Source organism: Equus quagga, chromosome 7 (genome assembly GCF_021613505.1).
Source record: "Equus quagga isolate Etosha38 chromosome 7, UCLA_HA_Equagga_1.0, whole genome shotgun sequence".
Taxonomy (NCBI): Eukaryota; Metazoa; Chordata; class Mammalia; order Perissodactyla; family Equidae; genus Equus; species Equus quagga.
This window is the reverse complement of record NC_060273.1, coordinates 76,119,223-76,139,496: the sequence shown is the minus strand read 5'-3', so window position 1 is coordinate 76,139,496 and position 20,274 is coordinate 76,119,223. Positions and strand designations below refer to the sequence as shown.

The following is a 20,274-nucleotide window of genomic DNA, read 5'->3' as shown; positions in this document are numbered from 1 at the left end:
CCTCCACTGAAATGATCTACTCTGCTAGGGCCAGAAGAGTTCTCCCTTGTGGTTTCATCCCACACTGCTTAGCATGCTTCTTGAGACCACTCCATAAATCTTGTCTGCTAGAGCCTTTCCAGAAAGAATGTGAGGCTGTGACCAGAACAGCTGGACTCCCAAGCTGCAGCTGTGTAAGACTCAGGAAAAGCAGCGTTGACTTGGCCTTTCTCTGGTGAAAAGAGGTCGAGGGTCAGCAGCAGGTTGCCTCAGAGCGGTTGTTTCATTTGGTGAGACACCAGGATGTCAGAGCTTTTCCTGCCCCTCTCCATGCCGTGATGCATGAACACACCCTGCCATTCTATCTCTTTAAGATATTTACAGATCTGCAAAATGGGTCCAGAAATTTTTGCCTTAGAAGAAACTAAGGGATATTAAGGCTTGGAAGGAAAAAGAACTCTAAAATGGACTTAGAGGTCCTTATGCTGAAAACGCAACAACAGTGTAAGATGAAATTGTACATCAGGAAAATCAGGTCTCTGTTTCGTTGCTGGCATCTTTAAATCCTGCCTTGATATTCAGGAAGTTTGCTTCTTACCTGTTGATTGGTAGATAATGTGTTTGTTCACCAAGAAATAGACCAGTGCCTCAAGAGCTCAGAATAATTGACCCTGACAGCATATGGGCAGTGATTCTCCTCTGTCTCCATGGCCAGACTTGCCTGCAGAGTCTCTGCCCCTTGCCCTGTGCTCTCTCAGGCACTCCCAGACCCGCCTCCCTCAACTTTAAGGAGATTCTAGCTTGGTTGTCTTTTTTTTCCATTTTGTTTGAACCTCTGTACCCAGCAGTTGCGGAAGTTATTTGTTGCTCAGCGTGGGCAAAGTTGAATATCTAACCCAAGTTGCTTCACATCCCTGATTCTAGCCAGCAGTACCAACTAGTGGTTTTTAATCTTTGTTTTCAGCGGCTGGGAGCTGGGAGCCTCCTGAGTCACCACTGAGTACAGTGTGTCCAAAGAGGCTGCTTTGGCAGCTAAGTGAAAAAGGGGGGTATGTCTTTTAAACAGGTCCTGGAGCAGGCACTTGGGATTTTTTAGTTTTCACTTGTCTAGATGTGGTTTGTTCTACATGAAACACCGGGGGTCACTCTGCCCCCTTCGTGCTATTCATGGTGACTGTCCCCTGCCTGCTGAAGATTTGGGGGACTCTCCCAGGGAAAGCAGGGTGATGCCAGGAACAGTTTTACTTGTTTGCCTTTGAAAGAGGCTTGGAGGTAGGAGTGTGGGTGTGTTTCCAACAAGACTGCTGTCCTTCCAAGCTGAATGAATATCTGACTGATGCCTGTGAGTCTTGAGCTCAAGGAAGGCTGTTCTTGAGGTGGAAGCAGTGCTGATGCCAGCGCTGACACCAGAGTGTTCCATGATCCTGAATGAGGGCCACGCCAGAGGCCCTGAAGCCCTGCAGTAGGTTCATCGACCGTTTCTGAAACCCAGGACAGTGAGATGTTGTTCCCCAGTTTGTGCCTCCCCAGTTTTTTCTGCCTGGGATTTTCCTGGGTGAGCCAGAGACGGAAGCTTGGTGGTCCTGGCAAGCAGAGTCGCAGTACTTTCCTTGAGTAAATGAACTCTGAGAAGTCTGTTGGGACGCTATGCCTCTGTGATTGGGCTCAGTCGCAATGAACCAAGACCACTTGGGTCTCAACCTCAGTTCTGGACCCTTTCATTCCCCCCATTATTGTCTACTTTGAAGTGCACAGAGACCTTGAATGGGAACTCTTAATGACACAGATGAAAACAAAAAACAAAGTCGGGGGTGGGGGATTACCATAGCATGAATATTAATTAGGTGTAAGGTAGGGAACCAGTCACCAGAAAACTGTCTGTTCTTTTTATTTCATTCATTTGTTTTTCATTATTTTCATAATGACTAAAATGATCATTATGACCACATAACAATCATAATGAAAGAAACATGTTTGTGACTCAGCACCCTTTGGTACTTCAGAGACCATACTTTGCTATCTCATTGGTAAATCTTCTCTAATTCTCCAAGGAGATCAGGGCCCTCTTGTTTGTGGGGGCATAATGCTGTATCAGGCATCAAAATTAGAGATGCCACCATTATAGCTGTGCCGGGGTAAGGCTGCAGGGTTTAAATCTTTGGCGGGTCCTAAGCAAGACTTCCTGAAGTAGCCATCTCTCCTGAAGATCAAAGGACACTTGGTAAGCCAGGACCAAAGTCCAGCTAGTCTAAAATTGTGGCAAGTACTGCTGACCTATTTTGTGCTCAGGTCTATGCTAAGCTACCTGGGATAAATTAGAAAAAGGAGGATTCCTGGCCTCTCCAAGAGTTTACAGTCTGGCTAAGGAGGAAAGACAGTGGTATATGGCAGTGCTAAGTGGGACTTATAGCTCATAAGTGCATTTACAGTTTGGCAGCTATTAACTGAATATCTGTTGAGTGCATGCACCAGAGTATTGGGAAAGGTGAAGTAGACAAATTGTGAGATGGGCAGAGGTGAGATTATATGGGGATGAAGAGCATTCCAGATAAGGGGGATGAGAGAGGCAGAGATAATCCAAGATGGAGAAAAAGAGCCTACAGACATGTGTGTTGGGGGAGGAGGAGCTTAGTTCCTCCCCACCACTACCACCAAAAAAAAAATATTGAACCAACCTTTAAAATCAAGATACTTTACAGAAAAATCCAGATTTCATGCTGGAACAACTAGACATCCACATGCAAAAAAATGAATCTAGATGGGCCCAGCCTGGTGGTGTGGTGGTGAAGTTCGCATGCTCCACTTTGACGGCCTGGGGTTCATGGGTTCACTTCCCAGGTGCAGACCTAGCACCGCTCATCAAGCCATGCTGTAGCGGCATCCCACATAAAGTAGAGGAAGATTGGCACAGATGTTAGCTCAGTGACAATCTTCCTCAAGAGAAAGAGGAAGATTGGTATCAGATGTTGGCTCAAGGCCACTCTTCCTCCCCCTGCAAAAAAGAATCTAGACACAGACCTTCTACCTTTTACAAATATTAACTCAAAATAGATCATGAACCTAAATGTAAAATGCAAAACTGTAAAATTTCTAGAAGACAACATGAGAAAAAATCTTGGTGACCTTGGGTTTGGCAAAGACTATTTAGATACATCAAAAACATGATCCATGGAAGAAAAAATTGGTAAGTTGGACTTCATATACATTAAAAAAAGTCTGCTCTGCAAAAGACACCATTAAGAAAGTAAAAAGCCAAGTCACAAGTCGAGGAGAAAATATTTGCAAAACACATATCTGATAAAGGACTAGTATCTAAAATATACAAACAGCTCTTAAAATTCAATAGTAAATAAACAACCCAATTAAAAACTGGACAAAAGATCTGGACAGACACCTCACCAAAGAAGACATACAGATGCAAAAAAGCATTTGAAAGGATGCTCAACATCTTAGGTCATTAGGGAATTGAAAATTAACACAATGAGATATGACTACATACCTATTAGAGTGGCTAAAATCCAAAACACTGACACCGAGTGCTGATGAGGATGTGGAGCAACAGGAACTCTCCTGCATTGCTGGTGGGAATGAGAATGAGACACCTACTTTGAAAGACAAATTGGCAGTTTCTTACAGGCTAAACATTTGCTATACAACACGATCCAGCACTCGCACTCATAGATGTTTACCCAGATGATATGAAAACTACTTATGTCCACACAAAAACCTGCCCACAAGTGTTTATAGCAGCTTTATTCTTTATTGCAAAAACTTGGAAGCAACCAAGCTGTTCTTCAGTAGGTGAGTAGATAAACAAACTGTGGGACATCCAGACAATGGAATTTTTTTCAGTGATAAAAAGAAATAAGCTATCAAATCATGGAAAGACATGAATGAACCTTAAATGCATATTACTAAGTGAAAGAAGCCACTCTGAAAAGACTACAATATGGTATGATACCAACTATGTGACATTCTGGAAAAGGCAAAACTATAGAGTCAGTAAAAAGATTAGTGGGCAGGAGGGATGAATAGTGGAGCACAGGGCATTTTTCAGGCAATGGTACTATTCTGTATGACACCAGAATAGCAGGTACAAAACATTATGTATTTGTCAAAACTCATAGAACACAAAGAGTGAATCCTAATGTAAACTGTGGACTTCGGTTAATAATAATGTATTGATACTGGTTCACCATTTATAACAAATGTGCCACACTAATGAAAGATGTTAATAATAGGGGGAATTTAGGGAGTGGGGAGAGATATATGGAAACTGTAAGTCATTTTGAGCAATTTTTATGCTTTAAAAAATAGTCTATTATATTTTTAAAAATTTAGATTTCCAGCTTCTTTTGAAAAGTTAGAAGATTTGGCCACACTAAACCCGGGTGTTACTTGGTAACAGATGATGCTCTCTAGTCCCTGTCTTCTCCCAAGTGGCCTGCTTCATTCTTTTATATCTCCTGCCTGTAAGCCTGTGGTAGATTAAATATGGCCAAAGAATCTTTGCCATGCCTTCCATTAAGAGGTGGAGTCCTTGAATCTAGGCTGACCTTCACCCTCTGACTTGATTTGGCCAATAGAATGTGGTAGAAGTGACTTCCAAACCCAAACCACAAGGCCTTGCAGCTTCCCATCTCATCCTCTCAGAACCCAGCTGCCATGTACAAAAGCCCAGTCTGACCTCCTTGAGGATGAGATTATTGGAGAGAGAAGCCCAGCTGTCCTAGCCAAGCCCAGTGCCTGGGCCACCAATCAGTTGAATGCAGCCTCATGAGTGAGTCCAGGAAAGACCAACAGAAAAACTGCACAGTCAACCCACAGATCCATGAGAAATAATACATTGTGGTTGTTTTAAGCCACTGAGTTTTGGCTGATTTATTCAGCAACAGTTAACTGACACAAGGCCTATGAGTCTGTGATGTCGAAGTCATGGGCAACTGCCTTCAGATGGGGCTGGGCTGCCTCGGTAAGGTAGAAGAGTGTGGAAGGTTCTCACTGTAGATTAGTGACAGCATGGAGACCAGCCTTTCAATGTTCAGAATCTTCTTTGAAAGGTGACTCATAAGTGAGATTCTGAGAAGAGACAAAACACAACCCATAGCTAATGGCTGAGGCAATGAGAAAGATAGCTCAGACACTGGCATGGAAAGCAAGAGAGCCTTGGTTTTAATCCCAGCACCAGCATAGACTGGCTGGTGCCAGTCCTTGGCCCTGGACATGCCCATGCCCCCACTCCCTATGGTGGAAAAAAGTGGGGTGACCTTTCTCTAAGAACAGAGGTAGTTCAGTGGGTCCTTATAAAAGACTGCAGAAATAAAAGTCACCCACTCCTCTCACATCAACCAATAAAGTTGGCATCATGCCACCACCTTTCTGGAAGAGAGTGATTTTTAAGGAGAAAGTAAACAAATGCTGAGAAAGTAATCAGGGGACATCCCATTAGGGACATCAGATACTGTAGTAATTCCCCCAAATTAAAAACTACTAGACGAATGCTTTCTTCAGACCAGTAGGGTAAGGATGGAGGGCTTGTTAAGACTGAAAGAAGGCTAGGGGGGCAGAGGGTGATTCCAGCAGTGGAGGAACCCAACCTTGGACTTCTCCCTGCTGAAGTGGTCCCCACCCCTGAAAAATAACTCACCGCCCAGTAGCTTCATAAATAAAACGAATTTTTCTCGTCCTTTCTGCTTAACACACACATGCCTTTCCAAGTTATTTCTGGTGACCTAAAAGATGTGTGCATGCCAAATGCCTTCAAATTCTGCCAGAGTCAACCGTCCTCTCCCATCTTAGTGGCCAGTAAGAGGCGAGAGAACAGTCCCTGGAATTCAGAGGATAAACAAGGCCTGCGTCCAGACAGAGTTGTTTCTCTGAAGCACTGTTGGCTCCTCCTGAATTTGATTCAGCTGCTCTCAGATGAAATCCGGGGGAAACTTGCCTTCAGAGAGAATCTCTAAAATTTTACTTATGTTTTGCTTATTCAGTCAACAATCATTCAACAAATATCGTTTGAGCACTTACTATGAGCCAGGTGTTATTCTGAGTGCTAAAGATACCGTGATAAATCAGAGTTTCTGCTCTCACTGATTTTTGTATTCTAGTGGAGACAGGAGGTAAATCAGTCTCTAACATGTCAGATGTTGACAAGTTCTGGAGAAAACTAATGTGCAGAGTAAAGGAGATAGTGATTTGGAGGAGGAGGAGGCAAGTGCTTTAGTTCTTTCTGCGTCGGTTTTCTCATCTGTACAACAGGGTAATTGTACCCTCCTCAAAAAGGTTGTGAAGACTAAATGAGCTCCTTCTTTGTTATCTTATTTCCATATTTAGCACTATGAGTGGCTATTAATATTATTTTGGAGGGCCTCCTCTACACACCGTCCTTTCTCTCCCCCTCTTCCCTCAGCTCTGGTATGTATTTTCCATGTGCAGAGAGACGTCCCCAGGCTGTTCTCCTCACCTTCCCCCACCAGCTTCCTTGAATCCAAGGCTGGAACTGTCAGGCCAGTCTTTGGGTTAGTTATCAATGAAAAGGAGGAACTTCTCCTGTAGCGGCAGATTCTGCCCCGCCTTAAACCAAGACCAGCTGGGGTAGGCACACCTGTTCCCCAAAAATGTAGAAACCTCCACATCCCACGGGTTACCTGATGAACTGTGTGCATCGCTGTTATTTAGAGACCAGATGAATCACAAAATGAATAATGTGCGTTAGACAAGTGATAATTAATGGCATATTTTTTTTAAGTAATTTTATCATCTAAGTGCTATTTTATGCCAAAAGAGTTACACCCAAACAGGCAGCTCTGCTTCTACTCCAGTGATCTTTGTCATTCCTTGGAATGCAGGGATTTGAAGAGGACGTTTTCCTCTGTGGTTGAATGAGTTTCCTGCGGCGGAGGATCTTTCCTGTTAGATAGAGGATTCTCTTGCTCACCCACCTGCAAGCAGAAGAGATCTCTTCAAACTGTTTTGCCTGAAAACTTGGCCTTCCCCACTTTGGGAAATAACTTGAAAGCATCATCATTTTCACAAGGAATCATTTGCCTTTTCTTGTCCCCTCTCCCCGCCCCCCCAGTAGTTCCAGCCTGCTCATTCATAGTTGTTTCTTGGACAAGCCCCAAACCATCCCTCTGACACCTCAGGCTCCTGGGACCACCATGTCCCCAGCTCCGCCAAGTAACCAGGCCAGGTTCCCTTGACATTTTCAGAGATAGTCACTGACGTGACCTGTATTCTTGTTTTCTGAACAGCTTCCTGTCAGCTTTTCCCGTTCCCCGGCCAAGATCTGCCTGGCCAGTCAAAAGCCCAGCTGGCTTCACTTGGTGGAGGGTAGAGATTCCTGCCTGGTGACCCATCCGATTTTTATTGGATAAATGTGCTTGGTTACTGGCGGTTCTTCTTTTCTTCACATAAAAATTGCTCGAGGCAGCCCTCAACACTTCAGGACCCAGCAGGATTTCTCTCCCAAGCACCAGGGCTGTCGGTGGCACTTGGATCTCTGTAGCCTGTCAGCAGAGCGGGTGTGGGAGGAGGGTGGGGATGGGACGCCATTCCAGTGCTTAGCCACATCCCTGTTTTCCAGCACAGTGGAAATCACAAACAGACAAATGTTTTCCTTCACATGGATTCTTGTTTTCTTTCCCCCTTTACGAGCTAAAATCATATAAAGGGTCTGTATTTTTTTTTCTATAAACTAATTAATCTTGCTAAATAATCTAAAACAATTCCGAAAATTTGTCATGACACACAGTAGATGCTTTTAAAGCCGTGGGGTTTAATTAAGCATTTGAATGAATGAATTTCATTCTGAATTTAGCTGCCCTCAAATGCCTTCTGGCGTTGCATTTTATATGTGTGAGTAGGTGTTAAATCTTAAATCATCTTAATCTTGAGTTTTGGATAGAATCTTTAGGGAAGGAAACAGGCTTAAGATTTCATATGGCTTTCCAGCACTGTTCTATCTGTGAGGGGACTTTGGAGGAAATCTGAACTGCTGTTTTTCTCACTTAGAGTTAGGTTTGGGATTGTTGTTCTCTTTATGGATATAGTTTGAGGGAATCTTATTGGTAGATTCAGATCCTAAATCAGGTAAATTAAAATCGTATTAAAGTACTGCTTTTTAAACCTTTTTGGTCAATCTGGAAAGAATATGCTTACTTAGCTAGGAACACATTTGTGGTTGGAAACGGCCTTAGGATCTTATTTTTAACCCCTTCACGGCCTTAAGAATCTGGAAAACCATGTAGGATCTACTGTAGGCTTCATTTGGTCTCTGCTGCACTGGTCGTCCAGGGTAGGGTCTTAGCCCAGCGCAGTGGTTCTCAGAGTGCGCTCCTGGGACCAGCATCATTGGAATCACGAGGGAGCTTGTTAGATATACACATTCTCAGGCCCCACCCACAGACTTACTGGGTCAACACTCTGGAGGAAGACTCCAGCACTCTTGTGTTCTAACAAGCCCCGCAGGTGATTCTGGTACATACTAACGTCTGAGAACCATAATCATAGTGCATTAGGCTGAGGGACTTCCACAAGAACCAAATCAAGATGTACCTCATTGTAAAGCACGCGGTGCCAAGCCTATGTCATCACTGGCACTCTGATTGTCCCTGCAGTGATGACACTGACGTAAGAGCACCCTCCCCCTGGCCTTTGAAATCAGTCACAACTTATGTGGCTGAGGACTAATGGGTTTGCTTCTCAGGGGAACCCAGTTAGCTCACCAGTGCTGCACTCTAGCTCCCCAAGGAAGCCAGCCAGCTGCTTTGCAAATGTATGCCTTTTGGTTACAAATCAAGAGCGGGTAGGTACATCAATTCATCAAGTCAACAAATATTTTGTTGCATACCTACTGTGTGTGTGTAACATGAGAAGATCAAGACCCTCGCATTGACAGGAAAATAGCTCTCAAGGTATATGATACTGCAAGTGGTGGATTAGCATCAACATGTACAGAAAATGGAGACTTCTAAATCGGCACTCCCTAAACTGATGTAGGAAGTGGGACAGGTGGAAAGGCAAGAGCTGAGTTGGACAATGTTCAATAGATTCTTGACTAGAGGACTTCTGAGCCTTTAGTATATCCACTGCAAGTCTCCCAAAGGGCATGTGTTCTGCCACATTTCCTGAATGTATTTGACCACAGAATGTGCTTTCTACAGCGCTTCTCTTAAGCCTCTTAAAACAGGATTCCATAGTTTAGGAAATGCTATTCAAAATCAACACTCTTCTTTTGAGGGCGGAAGTGTGTTTCTCATAATGAATGATATTATTATGGCAGAGATCTTTCAAGAGAACAGAGTTTTAGCTTATATATAAATTTATTGCCACAAATAGCTATCTGAAGGCTGAAATGGGTTCTGTCATGTGCAAAGCATCAGTAAACTTTGGGACCTGGTATAGGTAAAAGCCTGTTTGGCCTGGTATTGAAGCCTTGGCTCTGCTATTTTTTAACTGTGTAAACTTGGGCAAGTTAATTTGCCCTCTCTGAGCTAAACCTCTTCTGTGAAATGATAATAATAATAGTAATAATAAGAGCTATCTTCAAGCTTGCTGTGAGGGTCAGATGAGATAATGCCTACAGAACACGTACTAAATGGCCTGGTTCATAGTAAGTGATCAATAAAAATTGATTGCTACTATTTTTTTTACCTTATCATTATTTGCTCTTCGTCCGCCCCCGTACCAATGAACAAACCCCTAGTGTTGATTTCTTTCAGTCGTAGCAGTAGATAGATGCTCAATGTTTATTTTTATTTATTTGTTTGATCCTGGTGTGACACAAAGCAACCCAGATTAAAAACATTGAGATAGTAATTTAAAAATAAATTAAGGGGCCAGCCCAGTGGCGTAGTGGTTAAGTTCACATGCTCCGCTTTGGCACCCCAGGGTTTGCAGGTTTTGATCCCCAGTGCAGACCTAAACACTGTTCACCAAGCCGTGCTGTGATGGCGTCCCACATGCAAAATAGAGGAAGATTGGCACAGATGTTAGCTCAGCGACAATCTTCCTCAAGCAAAAAGAGGAAGATTGGCAACAGATGTTAGCTCAGGGCCAATCTTCTTCACCAAAAATAATAATAATAATTAAAATACCTAAAACTGAGTTAACTACAAATAATAGGATACACTGAAATCAATAGAAACACTCCTTACAAGACAGGCTTCAAGCTGTTTGCACGAAGTCAGCAGGCTGAAGTGTTTACTCTGGGAGCCCTGTCAAGCCATCTACTCTATTTTTTCTCCGTTGGGTGGAGCCAATTGGAACTGTACTAATTAGACTTGAATCTAATTGCAATCCTGAGTGTCACTGGGGGATCATTTAGCCTCAGGAAATTCTTTCCAGCCTATGACTCTGTGTAAAATTGACTGTGGTTATGGCAAAAAGAAAAACAGTTTCTGAAAAAAAATCATTCTGAAATTCTGCATCTTAGTCATTCACTGCATCCGCTCTATCGGGTTCTCTCTCAGTGTTTGTCAGCTTCCTTCTCAAGGAAGCAGTGGGGTTCTCCCCAAGACATTGCTTCAGTATTCCTTCCAGTACTCCTTACAAATAGAAGTGATGGGGCTGTTCTCTGGCTGTTGTCAAAAATGCTCAGAAAAGGAATGAAATAGCTGGTTTGAGGACCACCCTGTTACCTCTTGTTGCCCTATGTGAAGAAGCCATGTCTTTAGAAGGAACCAAGATGATATTGTCCACAAAGTAATAAAGGCAATGATGTCTGTCCAAGGAAGATGTATTAGAATCCTAACAAGAAACATCAGCACAATGAAAATAGCAAATTTCAAGGAGAGTTTACTTACAAAGGAGTGGGGGCAGGAGAATCTCAAGAGATAGTACAGTAAACCAGGGCTAGTAGCGTCCAACTAATTACCATCCCTAGGCTGAAGGAACTTGAGTAGAAAGTATTTCCCAGAACCCAGAAAGGGAGAGAGTTCTGTAGAGTCAACACCTTGAAAGGACTTTTAGTCGAGAGACTCAGCCAGGTGGAGGCAACCTCTCAGAAAGGGAGACAAGGGAGTAAATACCTTGGCTTTCTCCTTTCTCTGCTCATCTCCTGCCAGAGTTCTCCATTGGTGAATTCACTAGGAAGCCAGAGGGTTCAGGAAACCCTGTTGATGTAATCCATGCTGGTTAGCTCCCAGAGAAGAGGGCAGGATGGAGAGGAAGTGCTGTCTACACAGATGTATACTGTGATACCATTTATAAAAGCCAAAGAGTGGAAGCAGAAGGGATAATCATCAATAAAGGACTGCCTAAATAAATCCTAGAGTAGAATACCACCCAGTCGGCAGAGGAATGAGGGAGTTCTATATGTGCTGGTGTGGAACAACCTTCAAAGATACATTAAGGGAAAAAGCAAGGGGTAGTACAAATGTGTTCTCAGCCCAGGCTGCATATTAGCGTCACCTGGAGAACCTAAAATGAAAAATACCAAGACCCAGGCCCCTTCCTTAGAGCCTCCAAGTTAATGGGTCTGGGGTGGGATTTGGGTTTTGGTATGTTTCTTAAACTTCCTAGGTGATTTTGATATGCAGCTAGATTCGAAAACCATTAGTATGCATTATAGGAAGCTACTTATATAAGAATCCAGGGGTATATATACATACAGATGTGTGTACATGTTTGTAGTATTTCTGGAAAGATACAGAGGACTGAATCTGTGTGGTTGTCTCTGATAGAGGCATATGGGACAGTGGCCTTTGGTGGAAGGACACTGACTTTTCCTCTCAACGCTACACTGTGTGTACATGCATTGGTTGTTCAGTTTCAAAAACTCCATTAAAAATAGATTTGCTGAGTTTTGAAATCACCATTCTTTTATCCCTTCTCTTCTTAAAGTTGTGGAGTACATCTTTGTGAGAAAGAATTCTTTTTCTTTAACCTTTAAAATCTGTTATATCCTCAGTAGCAAGGGATCTGAGTAAGATGCCATTTGATTGAAGAACGAGGCCTGTACCAAGAAGGTGTTGTTTTTGGTGTGTTTTAAATGAAATTAAGTCTATTTAAATCATTCAGTGGTCAAATGACTCCTTCTCTCCAGGCTGGTCAGTCCAGGGTTTCCAGTCTGTTTAATAAATGGCACCTCTTGGAACAGCAGAGGAAATATGTCTCCGGGAGCTAAGTAGAGTGGATCCAGTTAGACCCCTGCATCTGGACTGGTTTCAGGTTTCCTATTAAATTGGGAAGCCCCAGGGCTGGCCCCGTGGCCAAGTGCTTAAGTTTACGCGCTCCGCTTCAGCGGCCCAGGTTTTCACCCGTTTGGATCCTGGGCAGAGACATGGCACCGCTCCTTAAACCACGCTGAGGTGGCTTCCCACATAGCACAGCCAGAGGCACTCACAACTAGAATATACAACTATGTACTGGGGAGCTTTGGGGAGGAGAAGAAGAAAAAGAAAAGAAGATTGGCAACACATGTTAGCTCAGGTGCCAATCTAAATAAATAAATAAATAAGCCCTAACTTAGGAAACCAGAAAGTCGTTTTGTACATTGAGCAGCTACTCAGGAACTCCTCTTCCATCCCCTCAACCAACATTGTGAAATTTAAGTAGTTCAATTTTCTTGAGCTATGTATAGTTTTTTTTTTACCTAATCTTCGTCTGTCATTCTCCATCTGCTATCTACCCAATTTCCTTTAAAGGCCCCATTTTAAAGCAGAACATATAATGGAAAAATCTTAACTTCTGACCTTTATGGAGATACACTACAGTCACTCAATAATAATTAGCAGTTGCTCTGGTAACCTCAGACGCACTGCTTAAATCACTTGTATTCGTTACTGTCCCCTGCCTTCTAGATGGTAAGATCACCTGCTCCACGCTAATGAAAAAAGGATCAACTTAGTAATTTTGTAATCCTTTTCCGCTTCTATTGTAAGAGTGGGAAAAGTGATACTGTTTGTGATTAGACACACTGAAAGGAGGTTTTTTGTTTTGTTTTCTAGTGAGTAAAGCATTGACACAGAAGAGAAATCATCTTAGGTTTTGAGCAAGTTGGAAAGTCCTGTTTGGTTTATTTTGTTCACCACTGTACTCAAAACCTTAGCAGATGTAAGCAGACGTAAGGAGTGAAACTTGCAGATTAGATTGAAGGATAGCAGCACCAGGGGTGGAATGGGAGAATGAAATTAGCAAGGCTGTCGTCATGTCAAGTCAGACATCACTGACAAGGATGATTAAAGCCCACTGACTTCAGTGCTTTGACTTGAAGAATACTGCCTGAAAGTTGGGAAATCCAAAGCTGAATCACGCGAGAGATTTCTTATCTCCAGATAAATGTGTTGGTTTCAACTCTGTCTCCAGGGAAGCCTACATCCTCACTTAGCTTCTCCACGCTGAGGCTTACAGCACAGACCTCGTGGTAGGTGCGCCATATAACTCTCCGCTTCCTCTGGGGGAGAAACAGCTCCTCACCCCCACCTCCTCTCACACACACGTTCTATTTTCTATTCTTTTCATGATTCCTTGTGTGAAAGTGGAATTAGAGGAAATATGTCCTTAGTCATCCTGTGGCAGCACTTACAATGTGCAGTTGTCACAGTGAAAATAACCTGGCAGGAGATCAAGAATCAAGGAGTCATGGGAATCCTGGACACACTAAGCTCATAGACACGGGATCCACGTTAGTGATGGACACGGCCCACATAATCATCCCAGACAGCAGTTAGACCCAGCACTGTCCCAGGTGAAGACTGCAATTAAATAATTATTAGCAAAAGAAAAACCACCAACTGCTACTCTTCTGACCCTCTACCCTCTCTTAAATCTCAGTGGAATGCAGACTTATCTTCTTATGTGTCCCTTTGGAATATGGCACCATCAATTGAATATTTGCTACTGTAGCCTACCTGCACTCTGGAGCCCTCATGAACATCAGCATCCAGAACCAGCCAGATCGGACAGACAGTCCCTTCCCAGTCAGTTAGCAAACACTTACTAAAGACCTTCTGTTTAAGACACTGTTCCAGGCGTTAGGAAAGAAACTAAAATATGCTCTCCCCTCAAATCTGTTAGTCCAGATGGGGGAAATCAGATCTACATACGTGGGGAGAGCATTGCTGCCAATACACACAGATTTTAAGTAGTAAGTGAATGGCCTGGTCATTCACTCAAAAATATTTATGCTTGAGTGAAGTGTCTGCAATTTACATTGTGTGGGCAGGGTTTCTAGTAATCTCCCTACTTTATCTTCTAGATCTGCTTTGAAGTTTGCAATTTCCGTGTCTATCTTGGTCCAGCTTACTGAGAGTGGAGGAGGAGGAGCTGTAGTTTTATGGCCCACCTTTTTTATCCTGTTAGCCAGGAGACTTTCTACATATGCCGATTGTCAAGCGTTGGGCTTATAAAAGAAAAGATGGCGCAATGTCCCAAATTTTTTTTCTCACAGAGGATCTAACATTTTAGCTGCCAAAAACTTTTCAAATTTGGACTGTAAGAATGATGTAGAGAGAAAAAAAATACTGAAAGGAATGAAAAGTTGGAATTTGATCATTTGAATATGTTGCATTTTTAAAGTCCCCCCCAACAAGAGAATGTCTCATGAGGGCAATTGTCCTTTTTTTTTCCCCCAGACAACTAGAAGTTTACTAATACTTGTGGCAAAAATCTGTAACAATTTCTTTTAGAAAGGCCTTTACCAAATATCCTGTTAAATTGAAATTTAAGTCATACCTTGAAGGATTGTTTTCTGACCTTATAAAGAAAAGGAAAGTTCTTTTGAATTAGTAGTTCTTTAAACTCAATCATAGTAGCTGGGAAAAATAAGTAAAAAGGGACTGTGCCTTGCCATGGGTCAAGAGAAGTTTTGCTGGTAAATTTTCATACAACATCCAAATCTCTCTGTGGGGATGAGGGCTCTTTTTTCTGGTTCTTTTTCTATAAGGAAATTCTAAATTACATTTCCTCTTCCTCAAAGCCAGTTATTAAGTTCTGCCTTTAATTTCAGCGTGAATCAATTAGGTCATGCCCACAAGCAAGCACCCTGGTTCATCATTACAAAGAAAGAAGTTCTTCTTGCTGTATTTTTCTTTGCATATGTAGCTGATTTTTCCAGGTCCTCCTTCTGCTTCCAGAAATGTCAGCTCCCGGAGTTTATTCTTTTCAAGGTGCAATTCAGTAACCAATTCCAGTGGTGATATGAAGGGAGGCTTAACAGAAGCTGAGTTGAATTGATATTGTGAATACAGCCTGTTCTGAATTGGGCCATAGAGAGTCGTAATCTGAATACTCTTGTTGGAACTCAGTCAGAGCCAGTGTTCCACCTTAGTCCTCACTTTTGATGTGCCTCATACAAGCAAGTCCACCGTGTAACCCACTGAACTTGGCACATCTTGAACTTGGCACATCGGGAAGAATTAGGTCTCTGCGTACAAAATGTTCAGCAGAAACCTAAGACCCTCACCTAGAATATGAATATGTAATCAGTATGTTGGGCCCCTCAACCTGGAGAGCAGTGTGGTTTCAGGCAGCACCCTTTTCATGTGCTGCCACAGCCTTATGCTTAGCTTTACTCCAGATTCATCTAGAAATACAAGAATTTGTAGTAAAGAAGAGAAAAAAAACACCATCTCTACTCAGATGAGCTGACCTAGCTTTTGTCACCTATGAAGATGCCCCCTTTTCTGTGGAGAAGCTGTGCTCCTTTCGGACTGCTTCCCTGCACATCGCCGGGGGGCTGCCTTTGCTCCGTGTGGTAGTTGTGCGACTGGAATGTGCGTCTGTGCAAAGCTGGGAATGGAATCAGGTCTCCTGGGGGCCGTGCTTTAGTTTTGTTGAGTGGGGCATACAAGTTGAGATTTTTGGAGGCTGGGTAGAGAAGAGGGAGGAGAGCTGAGGAGGTTGTCAGTTAGGGAGGAACTTTGTGGGGGGACAGAACTATCTAAAAGGAAATTTCATGGAGTTTCTCACATGTGGTGCGCGATAGGAATCCTCTTCTGTGTCACCTCATGAAGTCTTCCATAAAAATCAGATTTTCATTATTCAGTCTGTCACAGTTCAAGAGTGTAGGCTTGGGGCCGGCCCGGTGGTGCAGCGGTTAAGTGTACACGTTCCACTTCAGCGGCCCGGGGTTCGCTGATTCGGATCCCAGGTACGGACATGGCACCACTTGGCACACCATGCTGTGGTAGGCGTCCCACATATAAAGTAGAGGAAGATGGGCACGGATGTTAGCTCAGGGCCAGTCTTCTGCAGCGAAAAGAGGAGGATTGGCAGCAGTTAGCTCTGGGCTAATCTTCCTCAAAAAAAAAAAAAAAGAGTGTAGGCTTTGAGACAGGCTTACCTGAGTTCATATCCCAGCTTCACTGCTTATTAGCTGTGTTGCCACGAAGAAGTTACTTAACATCGGTAAACCTCATCTGTGTAACAGGAGTAACGAAAGTATCTACCTACTAGGGTTGTTGCAAGGATTAAATAAAGTTGTTCACGTCAAACATTTAGCGTGGCTTCCAGTGCATAGTGAATGCTTAGTAAGAGTTATTGGCCATAATTATTGTCATAGTTGTTATTTTAACAATGACTGAGGGTGTGACATGTCTTTGGAGGGGTGTACTGAGGTGCTAAGTCCTGCTTCCTGATGGGTACAGAGTGAGAAGGGAGGCTGCCCATGGGGATCCAGTCATAGCCCAGTTACAGAGTAACTCAACCGCCTCCCTCAACTCATCTAGACCAGTGCCAATTAAACACCTGGCATTGAGGACCAAAGCACTCTGAGTAGCCTGAAGAGCCCACACCTTCATCTGGTTTCTAGCCTGGTTGGACACCCTCAGGTCATTTCAGGGGATCAAGGGAGTGTGGGGCACAAATACAGGCTGGGAAGCCTGGAAAGGCTGGAAAGAACTGGAGCTGCAGGGAGATGGAGCCACTTGGAGGAAGGCCAGGACCAAAATGAAGTTGAGCGGCTACTTTTGCTCCACATCACCACCCTTAGGATGCTTTGTTTGTTGGCCCTCTCAGCATCCATCTGCTTCTGCTTGATGTTCACACCAGGCTTTTTCCTTCCCACCATTCTGTGCATGCATCTTTGTCCCCCTCATGGATTCTGTGTCCATATCTTTGAATTGCCATGACCCCTTATGGCGCCACTGCTACCATATAGCTTCACTCACCACAGAATTTGGTATTCTGTTTCTGTCTAATTCTCTGCTTCTCAGCCTATCTGCTGAGAGTGAGAATCTGGCTGAGGGAGCTCAGCTTTCTGCTGGGCTCCCTCACTGGTCGGTGGCCAGTCTATGGACTGGAGACCCTGAGGCAGGTGCTTCTGCAGTTTGATATCTCCTGTGGCCAGAGAGGCTGCGTTACAGAACATTTCAGTGGGAACTGAGGGGAGGGCAATTCTAAGGTTGCCATGTCTAAGATGCACCTTATTCTGCACACAGTTATAAAAAACTTGGCTCCCAGATTTCCCATCATCCAGTATTGTGGAGTATAACCCTCCACTCTGTTGGTTCACAAAACAAAAGTTAATAATTGCTGATGAGGCAAGGTACAGAGAACTTAGAGGGGAAAAGAAGACATAGACTGTAATAGTACAGAGGTGTAGATAAAGAGCAAGCCACCCTTCCTGCCCCACAGTCCCTCGGGTCACAACTATATGACAGCACGGACAGTAATTGATGTTTGTAATCCTGATTCCTCAATAAAGTAAATTCCATTTGATATATTCTGTTTTTGAAGGTAGAAAAAAATGTGTGCTGTATCTTAGAAAGATTTCCATTGGTTATAATAAAAAGATGGGTGCTTAAGTAATTAAATTTGCTTATAGACTTACTAAATGGAAAACTGTTTCTCAGTGATGTAGATTTTGCACCTCAATTCTGGTAATAGTGTGGGGAAATGAGGGGGCAGCACATGCCAGGTCGACCATAATATTTTCATGGTTTTTTTTTTTTTTTCCCGACTGGAGCAGGGTTAAGAATCTGTCTTGCTCTCCAGAATGCTGAGCAGCCATGTTCCCCACCACAAGGAGAAAGTCTAGTTGTCACTCCACTGTGCAAAGAGACGCAGACAAGAGATAATGGGAGCAACGTTAGAGAAGTGGCTCCCTGTGCCCCTTTTTCCTTTCTCCAGTTCAGGCATTTCAGTCTTCTGCAACCAATATTCCTCAGTCATTCGATAAGTATTTACTGAATGTCCTCAATATGTAAGCACATTATGTTAAAGATGAGTTAGATGGGGATAGTGCCTTTAATAATGAAAGATAATAGAAATATATTAATATATAGTAAATAATATACTATTAATATATAACATATATAAAACAAGATTGAAAGGTCTAGATGCCACAGGGTAAAGTGCTGCTAGAATTTCCTGGCAGGAGAGAAGTCTCTGAGCTAAGATGGTCAAGGAAGGCTTTGTGATCAAATTGGCATTTGAACTTGGGTCTTGAGAGGTGGGTTGGATTTACACAGAAGGAACCAGGAATATTCTGGGCAAGGGGAACAGTAGCGAAAGACTCAGAGGCAGGATGTACAGAGCACATGCAGGGAGCTGCTTGTAATTGACTTTGTCTGAACATATGCTTTTCATCTGTAATATTACAGTTGTTTTGTTTCTCATGTCTATATGAGTTTTACTTCTTTAGGCACTAAAGCTGGGAAAGCCTAGTAATGTTGTCTTCCCACTCCAGAATCTCATACTAGCTGGATCCCAATGGAACATCTTCTATCGATTTGTCTTGTGTAATTGACTTGCCTAGGATGTTCCCTACTTTCATCACAGCTTAGCTTCACAGTCAAATAGACCTCACCATCTGGAACTCTTCTTTATTTTTTTAGCCCAAATTTTCTTCCACAAAGGGCCTATTTTCATTTCCAGTGTCACACAAGGCCCTACAACATTCTTCTTCCTCATTGCTTTGAGTTTCATGTTGTAAAAAGTCAACAAAATAGGTCTGAAAATAAGCTGTATTCCTATTGTCTCTGTTACAACCCAACACCAACACATCAGACAAATTCTGACACCTTCAGCTTTCAGCAACCGCTGTTTACCTTGGAGTCAGCCTATACCTCTAAGAGACTCGCTCTGAGCTCGGAGAGGGTAGAGCAGCTCGGAGACAATTGGGACAGGCCAGATTCTTAGTGGGCTTAATAAGCAGAGAGTATAAATAGCAATCACAAATTCCTGCTTATTTTTACTCCTAGACAGAGTTGCTATGTTTAGCCTTCAGTTACCGGGCTAAACCTGCTGAAGTAAGCCTGGTACTTATTTTCATTCGCATAAGTAACATCCGTTCTCTTTCTTAAATCATAAGTGAACTATGGAGACTTCATCCCAGCCATTCAACTATGGCTGACACATTGTCACAAGGCACCATGCACTGTTGAAGTTGCTGCTGGGGCCTTTGCTTTTGGAATGTTTGTATTTCTCTCAATTCAGGGCTTTTCTGGGCTCTAACAAGAGCTGGCTACTCCTGTCCTCCTCTCATGTTTCTGGAAACTGAGCAGTACTATAAACTTCCCTAATATGATGCCTTTTGAATGTACAGGCAGTTGTTGTATTCAAGATCCTATATGTCAGCTTGAGCAAATTTACCTATCAAGATTCTTGGTTATAAGTAACAGAAAACCGAGCCCAGCTAACTTAGGCTAAAATGGAACTTGCTTGTTCACCTGCGTATTTGAGAAGCACAAGAACATCGGGCTTCAGACATGGCTGGATCCAGGTACTCAGATGTTGCCATTGGGACCCAGCTCTTGCCATCTCTCAGCTTAGTTTTCCTCTGTGTTGACTCTTCTCTTAGATAAGCTCTTTTCTTTTGACTGCAAGATGGTTGCCACCAGCTGGACTTAACTCCCTTAAAACTCCAAGTGCAAGAGAAAAGAAAGAGCCTCTCTTCTTCAAAAGTTTGAACAGTGTTCTGGGCCTGATTCCTGTTGGTTCGAATTGAATCACCTCTCCATCTCTTAACCAATCTCTGTGGCCAGGAGTATGTGATACTCTACTGGGCTAGGCCTGAATCTCCTCGTCATCCTTGACTGGGTGGAAGAAGGAGGATCCTTCTGTGAGAATGGAGAAGGGGAGGTTCCAACAGGAGGGACAGCCCCAGACCGCAGATGTCTGCAACAGTGGGCCTTTCCTACATGACTAGTGAAGGATTTGGTGGCTTTTCATTCCAGGATGCAAATCTATACTGCTTTTTGTTGTTGTTGTTCCCAGTAGTTCTTTATATGTCCTCTGAAAATGTCTTTCTCTTGAGTCCAAATGATTGTTGCAGAATTTCTTATTTTATTCCTAGTTAATTGACTGGATGCTTTAAGAATAATGTATTTTTTAGTTTTAGAAAACGAAGAA

The 20,274-nt window shown here is 43.1% G+C and overlaps 1 protein-coding gene across 5 annotated transcripts in view; it reads left to right on the top strand.

Annotated features, from left to right (window-relative positions):
- ARHGAP26 (Rho GTPase activating protein 26) overlaps window positions 1-20,274 on the top strand; it is a 415,746-nt gene that overhangs the window by 340,688 nt on the left and 54,784 nt on the right. The window lies entirely within an intron of this gene.